Below are 14,932 nucleotides of genomic sequence, written 5' to 3'. Positions count from 1 at the left end.
AGAAACAATCACCTGAAAGAAAAAAAACATTTGAATACATATCTTAGGGTTCATTTTCCTAACATCAACTTATCTGAACTTTTCTGCTTGACTCAGACATATACATTTTCAAATAAATGTCTTTTCATTTAAACTAAATTACACTGCTTAATTTTTTTTCTTATTCCAACTTACCTACCAAGAAAGAAAAGGAAAAATTCAAAACTAAAGAACCTCTGAATCTAACAGTTCTCAAGCCTGCCAACCACAGTTTCTTTGCTGGGAAATAGAACAGGATGATGTTTTCTACAAGCAAAGCAGCAGAAAATACTCTTTACTGAAGTAGCTGCAAATCTGATAAGGATGAGGACAAGCAAATTTATTCAGTAAGTATTACAATGTGTTTGCTGTGGTAGGCTGACTCTAGTGGATAAGTTTAGCCTATCTTAGAGGATGTTCATAATCATGTGGAGGATAATCAAAGGTGAATATGTAATTAGAGAGGTGTGATTTCTGGAAGATGAATGTTTATATTGTAGTTTGTATACTGTTGAAAATGAGACGGTTAAGATAGGGATGTTTATGTAATTTTTCTGCTTGTAAGACAAAGAATTATACTAGCAATACCTTTGAAAACTGATTTTAAAGTAAGGGTCCTTACAGTTTCTGTTGCAAAATAAAGTTTTACCCAATAAGTAGTTGTTTATTCTGAATTGGTTTAGAAATGAAATATCAAAATATTATTGAACACTCAATAATAATGACTTAAGAACATGCCACGGATAATCACAGCTACTTAGTAGGTAGAGATCTGAAGATAGCTGTTTGAAGCTAGCCCAAACAGAAAATAACTCTGAGACTCATACAGACAATTAGCCAAGAAAAAAGTATGAAGTTGTCCTGGGGTTCAAGTTGTAAACTGCTAGCACTGAGCAAAATGGCTCAAGGAAAACACCAGGCCATAGTTCAAACCTCAGTACTGGCACAAAAATAACATGCACCTAAAACATACAAATATGTTTATTTAAATAAAGTCATTCCTTGTATCCTTCACAGTATAATAATAAAACAAATTTTATACATATATAATTTATAGTAGTAATAGAATATCAGTAATTATACTATACATATATCATTTATATATTATAATAACATTACATATATTATACATACATTATAGTAATAACAATACTATCCATTAAATTAATACATGTTTTGGAACAGTGAATAGATTTTTTTAGTACAACAAAGTACCTATTCACAAAAAAATATTCCTTTTGGATTATATATCACTAACAAACTATTCCATGTGCATTCAAGGTACTTAATGATAAAACCCTGTGTTCATAAGCATAGGTGTCGTTGACATGGATTTGTTACTCCTTAAACTGTTACACCAATTACTTCCACAAACATTGAAAGCTGTATGATGTTCATTCAGCTATATCTCTAGAAATTAAACCGATCTTTATTTGATACAAAGATCATTTGATACAAGTCATTACCCATACCCTTTTCATTTAAAAATATTTATATTCTGTAGCAATTTTGTTGCCATTATAACCATAATGAAGAAGATAATGTGGCTTCATCTACTCCATAGTTCTTAAAAGGTAATGAATGTGACATTTACAAAATTGCCTCAGATATGCCTTGTGGAAAACTGGATTTGAATTATGGTCAGTCTTAGGTACTTGGGAAATTTGCTTGGCCTTGTTGGCTAGGTCTTTTTGAGTGATATATTGAATTCCTTTCCTAAATTGCAGAACTGTCATGAGCACTAAAACTACTCTAGTGCAGGTGCAGTGCTTGGAATGGTGTTTTGAATAAGTCCCAGATAAATCTGCTTCTCTCACCATGGTCACAGCATCCTTTCTGAATGCCTTCAGAAATATTTACCCAATTGATGGTAATATCTGTGAAAATTTGTCTTTACTAAAAAAAATATTCTATTCTTCACATGAAACAATGAAAGTAATGTTGGGGCTGTCCTGTGGCTTTTATTCTAAAGGAGGTTTGCCTAAATTTATTTACTATATTAGTGGTACCAGTAGCATTCTTTAGTGCTGCCCTTCATGTTTCTAGTCTGTGTTCCATCTGGAATACAATTGTAACTTAGTTTATAATCTTTGTTACCAGAATAAAAAAATACAAGTGTCTTTCCAATAACAAGACAATTTAGGCAAACATTGCATATTATATGCTTAATACTTTCCTGAAGTATATTTCTAATTTCTTTTAGACCCATAAAGGATAGCTCAGAACAGGGAAAGAGCATTGTAAGGAATAATAAAAAGTACTATTATGGTGGTCTTAATGACAAAGTGTAAGGAATATATAACAAAACTTATGGTAGGTTAATTTGCTCTTTTTGCTATTCTCTCCCCCTTCTTTGTAGAAAGGTTCTCACTATGAAGTGACAAATGATCTAGACGTTTCAAGCCTTGTCTCAGTGACAGAAGAGATGGGATTAAGGATATGTGCTACTATGACTGCTTTTAAGGAAGTTCACAATAAAGCAATACTAACACATATAAAGAAACTTTTGTAAGTGATGTGTATTCACTTCCTCAATTGCCAAAATTAAATTCATATGTCAAAACATCAAATTATTTACATTACAATATATGCCGTTCACCTGGAATCACCTCCACAAATCAAATGCAAACTAAAAGCTCGATCTCAAAAACCAACATCTAATCAGTATCTGAAATACAAGAAGATAAACAAAAAACCTAAATGAGTGAGACCTTTCACACTGGTAAGAGCATTGATAGCTGGATTTTAAACCAGGGCTTGAAATGATCAGATGTCATTAAATATGTGATTAAATTGCAGGATTGACCTTGGTCTCAACATTGGAGGTACAATTCAAAGGCAGCTAAGGTTGCTGCAGTATTGTTGCTGCATATTCAGTGTGACTCTCCCTAATAATGGTAGTGTACAGAGTCGAAGCTAAGTCAGTAAAAGGTATAGGAAGTATTCTCCACTGAGAAAAATTGCAGGGGTGATCCTCCCTCTTGCGTTGAGAATGTACAGCTCATCTCATTTTACTTTAGGCTCTAGCATATTTATGATCTGAAGACCATTATAACACTTCTGTGTGCAATGAGTGTGAGCAGTGAGCAGGGTAGGTGTGTATTACTCTAATACACATAAAAACCTTAGAGGTATGGGATGACCCGACCCTCAAACTTCATTCTATGTTGTTGAGTTTCATGGAGAAATATTAATAATTAACCAATTCAGATTAATCTAAGTCTGATTCAGGCAACTGAGATAAGACTTTAGGGTCATTCACTCCAGTCAGTTTGTGACCTATGAAATAAATCATATTATTTCACAATGTATATATGTTTGTGAAAATTTATGCAAAACCACATACCAATTGTATAAAAGGGACACTTATCCATCTCTTATATTAGCAGAAGTAACAATACTCCAGAAATGTACTTCCTTGCTAGTGTATCACAGGATGACTGCTTTATTGTCTTTCCAGATGCTCATATAATTTTATGTATCTTCTTTGGGAAAAAGTGTATCAACAGTTTGTTTAGAGGTGTTCATATCATTACTGTTGAGGATCTTCTTTGGAAAAAGAAAAGTTGGGAAAGTGTGTTTCCACAGTTTGTTTTGAGGTGTTCTGAATATCAGTACTGTCACTAACTGCAACAATAGAACAGCACAGATGATGGGATACCTGGACAAAGAACTGAGAAATCACAGAGAGGGATAGGAAAGAATACACCTGGGGATCAGAAGGCTCATTGTTCTGGATCGCAAAATCCTTCTTAATATGCTTTATATTCATTTTATTACAGGGTTTTTGTCAGTGGTTACAGGTATGTGCACAAACTATGGCATAATCTAGTCATTAACATGAGGTATTGTTTGTATACATAGTTGTCACTGTGTATGTAACTCCCTTACTGTTAGGGTGCAGAAGGGAGCAATAATCATATCAACCGTAACACAGACAACAATATTATCTCCAAGGCCTTAATCTTTTAGTGTCCTAACAGCTCTAACTTAAATAAATTTAAGGCAAAAAATTATGTGGCTGTCTTCACTTGACTGTTTGACCCTTCCAGGGCATAGCTTTCATTCTTCTGAGTGCTGTTTGAGATGGCTTTTCGATCTCTTATCCCTTTCCAGGGCTCATGACTCTACTGTAGAAATCCTCACATGTATTCTTACAGATGTATTATTTTGAAAATGATATTTTTATAGAATAGATTCACTTTATAAGCTTAATATTCCCTTTCTCTCCCTCTGCCTCTCTCTCCCTCTCCCTCTTCCTTTCCTTCTCTCTCTCCTTCCCCCTCCCTCTATTCTCTGTAGTAAAGAGAAACTCCAAGCCTCAAATCTGTGTGTGTGTGTGTGTGTGTGTGTGTGTGTGTGTGTGTGTGTAGTAATGAGATTAGACTCCAAACCTCAAACTCTTGCTTGTTTTTTTCACTCATGACTGAAGCTATACTACTTGAGCCAAGGTTTCACTCTGCCTTTGTCTGCAAAAGTGAACATAAATGTTTCATGGATTGCTACTGCAAAAGGCTGTGAACCTTGATCTTTCAATCTTAGCCTCCTGTTTATATAGGAATATTGATGGGATACTGGCATCCACCTTTATTATCAAGTGTTTTTGTTTTGTTTTGTTTCTTGCTGTTGTTTTTGTTCATTCAAAATCTGTAAGGAAAGCAAATTATTCATAAACAGCACTCTTCAAATAAAATACGTATTGTTGAAAGATTACCTTAATTATGCTATTCTTTTGCATTACTTTTATTACTTGGTATGTACATTACTTAATTTGATTTCTTGAATTCTATTGTTTCACACAGTAGAGTCATATATATATATATATATATATATATATACATATAATTTTCCTTGTCTTGGTTTATAATGTGTTAGTTTTTTCACAACAGTTTATTAAAGTTTATCTCTGTACTACTGAAGCAAGACCTTTATGATTATTCAATATCCTGTAATTCATAAGTTCATCTCTTCTTGTGGCACTATGTGGGTACCAGGTAGTTTCCTGTAATCACTCCACATGTTTTAGAAGTCACTGCCAGACACTTTTCTGACCATATATCAGTTCACAGTTCTGCCAAATTTGCAAGGGCATCCTTTGTAATTCTCCTTTGATTTTCATTGTTGTAAATCCTATGATGGTCATGTTGATTTTCTCCCCTGTTGCTTTCATCACTGTATTTGGGAACTACTGATATATACTATTTTACTTCACTCCATTCTCCTTGTGACTTGGCCTGTACCCCTCTCAGAGCACAGGGCCAGATATTGGGAATATTAAATTTAGTCTTTATTTCATAAATATATCTTTACTTTCTAGCAATACATTCATTGAGTTCATTCTGTACATTTAATATCTTGATAATGATTACTGTATTTTCGCTGCTTTGCCTGTTATTTGCCTTCAGGGAAGAACATAACTCAGTACTGTACCCTAGGTAAATGAAGGGTCTCAATCATGCCTCAGTAGATGTTGTTCATTGGATAATGTTTACATCATGGTCTGCTTGCCTGATTTCTTTACATTATTTTTCAATATAGACCTTTCTTCTGGAAAATATTTGTGGGCCTCATGAAGATCAATTCCTAGTGGAAGCAGTCATTAATTTTATTCCAAAATCATTTTATGGTGCCCTCTGAGTTTCTTCAAGGTCTGCATATTACTGCTTTATATTCTTGGATACGTTTTAAGTATTGGTGCATCCAATGATAATTGCTCAAGTCACCATTTGGATGATTGAAAAGAAAACCATACTGCAATCTCACCATATGACAATTTTCTAGTTTTAAATTCTTTTAGATTAAAATTAATGCTGGAAGATTGAACATTCTGTATATTTTATATTTTGCTAAGTATTTAGTTTTAGTTTAAGTTCAATATAGAAGCATAAAGTTAAATCATTACTATTTAATTGATTTTAGTATTTCTAAAATATTCAGAGGAAAAATTCTATTAATTCATAATTTGAGGACAATAGAGTGTCCATTATGACTAAATGAGACAGTTTATAGTTTTTGTGTTCCAAAGGTGGTGGTGGGGAATCAAGTCCAGTGCTTCATATGTCTTAATCTACTTTGTTCCCCTGAGCCTGATGTGATCTGTGGTTTTATTAGAAAAAGTTCACTAGGAAGGAATTACTTGGTTAGTTTATCCAGTATCTCTCTCATACATAAAAGTAATTTAATTCTACACTGACAGAAAATGGTAGTCTTATGTTGCATTTATTAGTACTAACTATTTTTTTCTAGCCCTTCTCTTCACTTTCAATGCATTACCAGTTTCCTATCCTCCCCTCGCAGGAAACTTGACTTGATCCACTGGAAACGCCCTTCCAGTCATCTTCTTCCTTAGAAAGCCCACCCTTAACTAACCTACTCTCTGGTAGTCCTTCTATGAATTCTCAAAGCCCTGACTGCAACCTGACCCCTTCCTGAAAGTCCTGCTCTGCTACAGGGAAATCCCTCTTCCACTCCACCCCTTCCTAGAAGTCTGTTCGGCACTACCAGAAACCAGTCCACATCCCTATCTCCTCCCTTTATGTACTGCCTTAGTTCACCAAGAATCCCTCCCTTATCCACTGGATACAACCCCCTAACTACTCTAGCCCCTCCCAGTCTGGCCCCTCCCATATAATTGTCCCTCCAAGCCGCTCTTTTCCTTTCACACCCTGTCCCCAACCAGGCTTCCCCATGGAGTTCCTCCCAGTTTCATCAGAAACCCCCTCTATTACTAGCCTACTTCTCAAAGCCCAATACTGAACCTACCTCCTCCCACAAAGCCTACCATGCTACTCCAAAAACGTTCCACCTCCCTATACCTGCTCTTGAAACTCTGCCTTGCTAAACCTGAAGTTTCTCGCACAGCTCACCACCTCCCTGGAAAACTCCTCCTGCTCCACCACATGCCTCCCCACCTCCCACATCCACTCCCTCTATGCCCTGCCTTGCTCCCCAGATAAACCTGCCTTCTGGGCTCCTCCCTCGGATCCACACTCTGCTCTATCAGATGTCCTGCCTGTAATTATCCTGTACCCTTGAAACCCTTCCACTCCTTCCCAAAGCTCCACCTCCAGCTTGCCCCAATGCTTCAAGCCCTGCCCTGCTCCATCAGAAAACACCCATCACTCTATCCGATCTCTCAACACCCAAATTGCTCCACCTGAAACCACTGCACCAATTGGCTTCCCTCTGGAATCCTCGTCAGGCTCAATTGGAAATCCCTGTCCCTCCCTAGTCCCTTCTTTTAAGGTTGCCTTGCCCTACTGGAAACCCAGCCACAGTAGGTTTGGTACTGCCTTGCAATACTGAAATACCCACCCAACTGTACTCCCTGTCTGCAAGTTGTGGCTGGGTTTACTGAAAACCTCATCCTCACTAGTCTAGTCCATTGGATTCTCTCCCTGTTTACACAAAGCCCTCCTAATAAGGCTTGTCAACTGCTACCACATCCTGCTCCATAGAAACATCACTTCCACCTTACCACATGCCTCAAAGTCCTACCATGCTCTACTAGAAACCTTACCCCTTACTAGCCCACTCCTTCTGAGCACCGCCCTTCCCTCTCAAAGCCACACCCCCAAAAAGCCTCTCACTGATAGCCCTGCCTTCCTCCACCAGAAACACTGCCTTCTGTCAGCCTCTTCCCTCAATTCCCCTCCCTGCTCCATGGGAAACCCCACCCTGCCTATCCCGTGGAGGCTCTCAGTGCTCCACCAGAAACCCTTCTCCCCTGTAGCCTTGTTCTTCCATTTCAAAGTCCTGTCTGCAAATAACAAGCTCCCCTTTTGCCCTGCCTTCTTATACTGACAAACAGGCCACCTGTCGGCCTTCTTCCTAAAGCCATGCCCTGTTCCCCTGGAAATCCCACCCCGAACTAGTCTAGTCTTTCCGGTCCCCTCCCTACTGTCTCATAGCCCTACCCATACTGACCTCTACCCTCAAAGCCCTGGCCAGTTACACCACAGAACCTTTGTAAGTACCAGCTTCTCCCTTGAACCTGACAGGGCCCCACCAGGATCCCCACACAACCTTATCCAGGAAGGTCTCACCTAGTAACTGTTTTATTCCAAATGTGATTTTATATTGGTCATAGAATTCACACTAATCAATAGGATAAAATAGCAGTGTTGCAAACAGGAAACATAAAAATGAGATAGCTATTAGATGTCTAAGTCCAGTTTGGGGTTTATGTAGGCTTCACACAAAATGTTTCTGCCAAATAAATAAATGATGGCATAATAGCTAAAAAGATTTAGTGTCATTATTAACATCTAACACATGCTGAGATTTTTATTTATACCTCTCTTTCTCCCTTTCTTTTTTCCCTCCCTCTTATTTTCCTCCCTCCCTCCTTTCTTTTCTCTTTCTTCGTTCTTTTTCCTTTCCTTCTTTAGCACATGACTATGGATTTATTTTGTTTGCTAAACAACATTCCTTTTTTGATTTACTTTGCTCATAGGTTATCAGTTTTGCTGAGGGCCAAACAGAGTCTAAATTCCTCACCTCTGTCGGCGAATTTGAGGGATCAAAAGTGCATTCCAACATGCCTGGTTTTCGATGTGCAGATCTTATTACTTTCCTTGCTGACTGATGCTGAACAGTGATCATCTCAAATTCTATCTCTTCAGTTAATGATGTGAACTCCAGTAGCCTGCCCTACTACAGATTGTCTAAATGAGTGATTGAAGGCAATATGATTTTAATCTCTTTTTTGACATTCCTATGGCTTGAACTTTGGCTTGAACTAGGATGCTTTGGCTCAAGGCACTTGAGCGACAGTGATATTTTTGTTTTTTTCTGTGATGATTTGGTGACAAAAGACTCACAGACTTTCCTGCTCAGGCTGGGTTTGAACCACTATGCTCAGGTCTCAGCATTCAAATAACTACGATTACAGATGTCAGGCACTGTTGCATGCCTACAATTTGAGTTTAATCACTGGCATAAATATTAAAATAGGTTTGTTCCTGTTAAAATATAGGGTAAGTAAGTGTGAAAATATAGTTTCACTAATCAGATAATGTAAGGAGTTATTTTGCTGTTTGTCATTTTGAATGTAATTTTTGAAAACATACTTTATTTCTTGAAAATGAGATTAAAGACTTTGAATTGCCTGATATGCTATCTCACATCTATGATAAATATTTGTTAGAAGTCAGAGATCTACGGCATCACAATGTGAACATAGCCTCGCCAAAAATGTATGCATACCAATCTCAAAAACAAGTGAAGCATGAATACTCATACCATTAATCTCAGCAACATAAGAGGGATAGGTACCAGTGACATGGTCCATGCATTGCCTACATAAAAGAGATTGAAAGATAACCTAAAAGTACAAAAAGCAAGAGGCATGTAAAGATTAGTTATAAAACTAAATGCATGTAAAATTAAATGCATTTTAAAATGACATATTCATTCATTTTAATTATGAATTTGATTTTATAACTGTATTTCTCCACCCTTCATGTGCTCATTAATGTGCCTTTCAGCACTTGATTCAACTCCCACATATGAATACTCAATTCTGGGTGCTTATTTTGTTGGGCTGTGAGTTAGTTTTTCTAAAAAATTATAGTGTAGTTCTTAAAGAGAAACTTCTCTGAAGAGGAAAGAAGGATGGCCAGTAGACACATGAAGAAATGCTCAACCTCCCTAGCCATAAAAGAAATGCAAGTCAAAACAATATTGAGATACCACCTCACTCCAGATAGAATGGCTATAATCAAGAACTCTAATAACAACAGATGCTGGAGGGGATGTGGACAGAAGGGAACCTTACTGCATTATTGGTGGGAGTGTAAACTTGTTCAACCACCTTGCAAAGTAGTATGGAGGTTCCTCAAAAGACTCCACATAGAGCTCCCCTAAGACCCAGCAATCCCACTTTTAGTCACTTAACGAAATGACCACAAACAAGACCATACTAAAACTACCAACACAACTATGTTTATTGCAACATTATTTACCATAGCTAAGAAATGGAACCAACCAAGATGCCCACAGTAGATGAATGGTCAAGAAAATATGGTATATATACACAATAGAATTCTATGCCTCCTTCAGAAAGAAAGGCATTGCCCCATTTGTTAGGAAATGAAACGACTTGAACAAAATTATATTAAGTGAAATAAGCCAGGCCCAAAGAAACCTAGATCCCATGGTTTCCCTTATTTGCAATAACTAGTATATTTCTGAGACAAGCACAAAAGCTCAGATAAGTTGATGTTAGGTGAAATGAACCCCAAGATAAGTGTTCAAATGGTTGTTCTTTCTTGCTATTGTTTCTACCATATTTATAACATGATTTATTTGTTGTTTCGTATGTTCCTCCCTCACGTTTGAACCCCTGCTTTCATTCTATTTGATGTTGGTATAATTTGAGGAAGGGAAGGGAAAAAAACCAAATCATTTAAATAGGGATACAGGTGGACCCATTACAACAATGAGATGTAGAATTAGTTATGTTGAAATGAGAACTTTACAACTTTGGCTGGGGGGAGGGGCAGTGAGTGGGAGATGGGAAGGGATGGCAAGGGGAATTAAAGGAGGAGGCTACCGTGCTTGATAAGAAATATACTCATTACATTGCCCATGTAATTGTAACCCCTCTGTACGGTATTTTCACACACAAAAAAAGAATTATTGGTATTTGAAAATATATTTGAGTAATAAATAGAATAGAAAAAATATTAATTCACTTTTTTATCACTACATATCTTTTTGTCTAAATATAAATCCCAGACTTAAACTAAGGGCCTAGAATAAGCAAAATGGCTTCTAGATCATTTCTTTCCACAGAAGATGACAGCAGCAGAAGGAAAACCGGTCCACAACCTGCAGAAGGAAGAAAGAGTTTAATGTCTCCTTAATTCTTAGGTTTCCATGCTCAATGAGGAATCCTCAGTACAGAGGACAGTTTAAGGAACTAACAGTTCCTGTGCTGTTCCTCATAGGAAGCAGACACCAATCTCCCATCATGCTTGAATGATTATCTTGGCTGTGTTCTGAGAGGGTCCAGGAGGACTCTGTCATGGTCACTGGAGATTCAGAATTGCTCTCTAAGACAATGACATAGAGGAAAGTCATCACAAGACCTCAGTCTGGGTTTTGTCAGGTTTAGATGATTCGTAACAGGCTCTGATGCCTTCTGACTAAGAATGTGAATGTATCATGAGGTTCCAGTACAAGAATTTATCATGACATGTGTTAGCTTGAACCATTTCCTAATGAAAGCCAACAAAATATAATGCCCTCTGGGCATATTCTCATCAATATTTATTAGTTTAAAAGTTATAAAATCAAGTTGATGATGAGGAAAAAACCCAGATAAAAACAAAATTTCAGGGGCATTTACAAAAATGTTGTTCTGTACATATCAAATATGACAAATTATTAAAACTTAATGAAGCTGCGTAAGTTATATTGATTTCTTTTGTTCTACTATTGCAAATTTCTTTTACATTTCAACTCCTTAATAAAAAGAAGCTAGGCCAAGCACTACCAGTGACTCACATCTAGCTGTAACTCTAGCTATTTAGAAGGATTTGACCTGAGGAAAGTGGATTTAAGTTTACCCCAGGTAGGAAAATCTGTGAAACTTTAATCTCCAATTAACAGTTCAAATTCCAGAAGTGGAAGTTTGGTTCAAGTTGTAGAGTGTCAGCCTTGACTAAAAAAAGCTAAAGGTCAGCTCCTTGAGTTCAAGTCCCAGTATACACACACACACACACACACACACACACACACACACACACACACACACACACACACACACACAATCTACCTCAAAAATAACCAGTGACCAGGAAACAGAAACAAGATAATAATTTTCTTTATTTTCTTTCGTTTTTGCCCCCTCCTTTGTTTCCTCTTCCCACCCCTTCCCACCAGCCCCCCCCCCCCCGCTCCGTAAGACCCCCCCACTGGCCAAAGTTGTAAATTTCGTTTTTCGACATAACGATTTGTACATCTCATTGGAATGGGCCCACCTGTACACCTATTTAAACAATTGTTTTTTCCCTTCCCCTCCACAAATTATACCTACATCATATACAGTGAAAGCAGGGTTTATACCGTGAGGGAGGCACATACAAAGCAACAAAGAAATCATCTTATAAGCATGTTAGAATCAATTGCATGAAAGCAAAAACATTTGAATCCTTATCTTCAGGTTCATTTCACCTAACATCAACTTACCTCACCTTTTTGCTTGTCTTAGACATATTTGTCATTTTTTTCATTTATTTCTCTTTGGGAAGGTAAAGGGGGCAGAGAAATGGAGGCACAAAAGATGAACATATGGAGCAGTGGTACTCAGTTGAGACTATGTTGAAAGTGCACTATGCAACTTGTTGGTGGGGAAGTGTGAAGACTCAGGGTCTATGTTGAGGGGGCAGAATGATGCAGGCTTCAGCCTCAGGATTATCTGAGGACTGTGTTTGGGATTAGGAAAGCTCTTGGTATGCCGGGCTAGAGAAGGAAAATGTTTTCTCTCCCTATCTCAAAACACATGTCATAGACTCCTGGGAGCTGAGGAAGTAGATCTTCTGGCTGCTTAAGCATAGATGAACAGCTGGTCAAGCATTTTCCTGAGATTGGAGAAGTGGTTTGAGCTTGTTCTAAAATAGTTTAGATAATAATATATCAAGATATTGTCTCATAGGTCAAATAAAAATGTATCTGTTGAAATTTTTTGTATGAATGTCTTCTGACCAAATCTTGGCAAAGATCATGCTTGCTTGTCTTTAAATACCCACTAATAATAAATCACAGCATGCAGTGGCAATTGTTCTTTGGACTCTGCATCCCCTATGTCCTTTTGATTTCACGACCCTTATCCAGGGACCCCGACGCCCTAGACGTTGACAGGGAAGTAGAGGAAAACTGGAAGAGATGAAAGGAAAGGGTGATATTGTCCACAAAGAAATGCACTCATGGAAATAGATCTGTGGCTCAAGATGAGTGCGATTCTTCAGCGAAAGGGCTCAGGGACAGTGCCCATGCCCTGGGTTCAAGCCTCATGACTGACTATAACAAAAATAAAGACAAAAGAAATGTAGTCATTACCTCACTTATGTAACAAAGCTCTCTACATCACAATATTAATAAAATAATAATAATAAGGAAGTTAATTAAAAAAACAAACCAGTGGGAGAGAAAAACTGAGAGAGCAAGGGATGGGCTGATATTTCCAAAAAGAAATATACTCATACCTAAATTATATGACTATAACCTCTGTTTAAATCATCTTTATAATAACAATATAAAAGAAAAAAAAACAGAAATAGTGCTGGAGGCATAACTCACATGGAATAAGTTCAGACTAATATGTAATAGCAAGTTCAAATCCCATTATCAATTTCCTCTTCAAAAACGGTTCTTCTCATCACTTTTATTTCCCTAGCTTATGAGAGGGGGTGTAAACAGTTAAAGAGTGAGGAATAAGCCATACATACAGGAGAAATTTAATCTATCAGGCAGAGAACAGCACCTGTAAAGAGCAGTACAAGCTAGAATACATGTTGACTAGAACACATGCTGACGCCATGATTTCTGAAATTAAAAAAAAAAAACATAGTTGAATTTGAATACAGGCTGCACTGTATACTAGCTGGGGATGGAAAGTTAACTAAAGTCTCTGGACTTCAAATTCTTCATAGGTAAAGTGAGCATAACAATACTTATCTCACAGGATTATGAGACCTGGATGTCATCAAACATGGAGCAGGTTGTGTGTTAGTTGTGTGTGCAACACTCAAACACTGCTGGGGGGGGAGTATAAAATGGCATGATGTTTACCATATTACTTAACAGTTATACAACAACTACTACAGGCTCACACCTGTAATCCTACTTAAAAAAGAGGCTGACACCTGAGGATCTTGTTTCTAAGTCAGCCTGGACAGAAAGTGGATGAGACTCATCTCCAATGACTTCTAAAAAGGCTGGAGGTGGAGCTTTGGTTCAAGTGGTAGAGTGCTAGACTTGAGCATAAACCTCAGGAACAGTGCCCAGGCCCTGAGTTCAAGCCCTAGGGCCCGCACACACACACACACACACACACACACACACACACACACACACACACAAATTGTTGGCTTTGTGGACAAGGACTTGCTGGGTAGCTCAGGCTGCTCTTTAACTTAAATCCTCCTGGGTACTGGGATTACAGGTATGTCTAACATACTTGAATTCACTCAGAATTAAATTCATTCAAATTCATGATGATACTATGGCTTAAAGCTGTTCACACTAATTTTCAAGTATACAAAATATAAATAATATAGGTGGATATGGTACTATGCTACCACATGGTAATTCCAGCCATTACTCAGGAACCTGAAACAGAGAAGAATAAAGATTTGAGGTAAGTCTGGTCCACACTGTAGGACTTAGTCTCGCAAAGAAAGAAAATTTTATAAATATTAATCTCCTGTGAAATATACAATATGTTAAATTTATATAATGGAACAAATAGATCATTATAATGGAAATAAAATCTTGGCAGAAATTTTAAATACATACATATGTGTGTATATGTATTATATATTATATATTTAAATTTAAAGAAGAAAATTTTCAAGTGGTATTATCTGCATCTGTCAATCTGTCACCCACCTATTTACCAACAACAGTGATTTCTATTTAGTGTTCAAAAAATGCTGTTTTCTCACATAAGTACAAAAAAAGTTCAAAACCAAAAATTCAAAAGTTGCATTATCATATGTACAAAAGTACTTTATTCCCTACCATAAGGATTTGGAGAAAATATGCATTAAGTTAATGGCATGGAATACTGCTCAAGAATGGAAGTCTAAGAGAATGTAGATTGTGTGTGTGTGTGTGTGTGTGTGTGTGTGTGTGTGTGTGTTCCATGAGTAAATAATGGAGTCTAAAGTACACATATTACTCTTAC

At 37.2% G+C, this 14,932-nt stretch overlaps 1 long non-coding RNA gene across 2 annotated transcripts in view; it reads left to right on the top strand.

Annotated features, from left to right (window-relative positions):
- The window catches only part of LOC138827211 (uncharacterized), a 41,248-nt gene extending 37,433 nt beyond the window's left edge, over window positions 1–3,815 (top strand). Inside the window, exons 2-3 of one of the 2 annotated variants that reach the window (XR_011372012.1) lie at window positions 187–365; window positions 2,378–3,815. This is a non-coding gene — a long non-coding RNA (uncharacterized lncRNA). Of the gene's footprint in view, window positions 1–182; window positions 366–2,377 lie in introns of both variants that reach the window. The other variant, XR_011372011.1, reaches the window with a different exon arrangement.
- Window positions 3,816–14,932: the final 11,117 nt, after the last annotated feature.

The sequence above is a fragment of the Dipodomys merriami genome, unplaced genomic scaffold, assembly GCF_024711535.1.
Source record: "Dipodomys merriami isolate MVZ:Mamm:240054 unplaced genomic scaffold, mDipMer1.0.p SCAF_1511, whole genome shotgun sequence".
NCBI classification, from domain to species: Eukaryota; Metazoa; Chordata; class Mammalia; order Rodentia; family Heteromyidae; genus Dipodomys; species Dipodomys merriami.
This window is presented reverse-complemented; position numbering and strand designations above follow the sequence as displayed.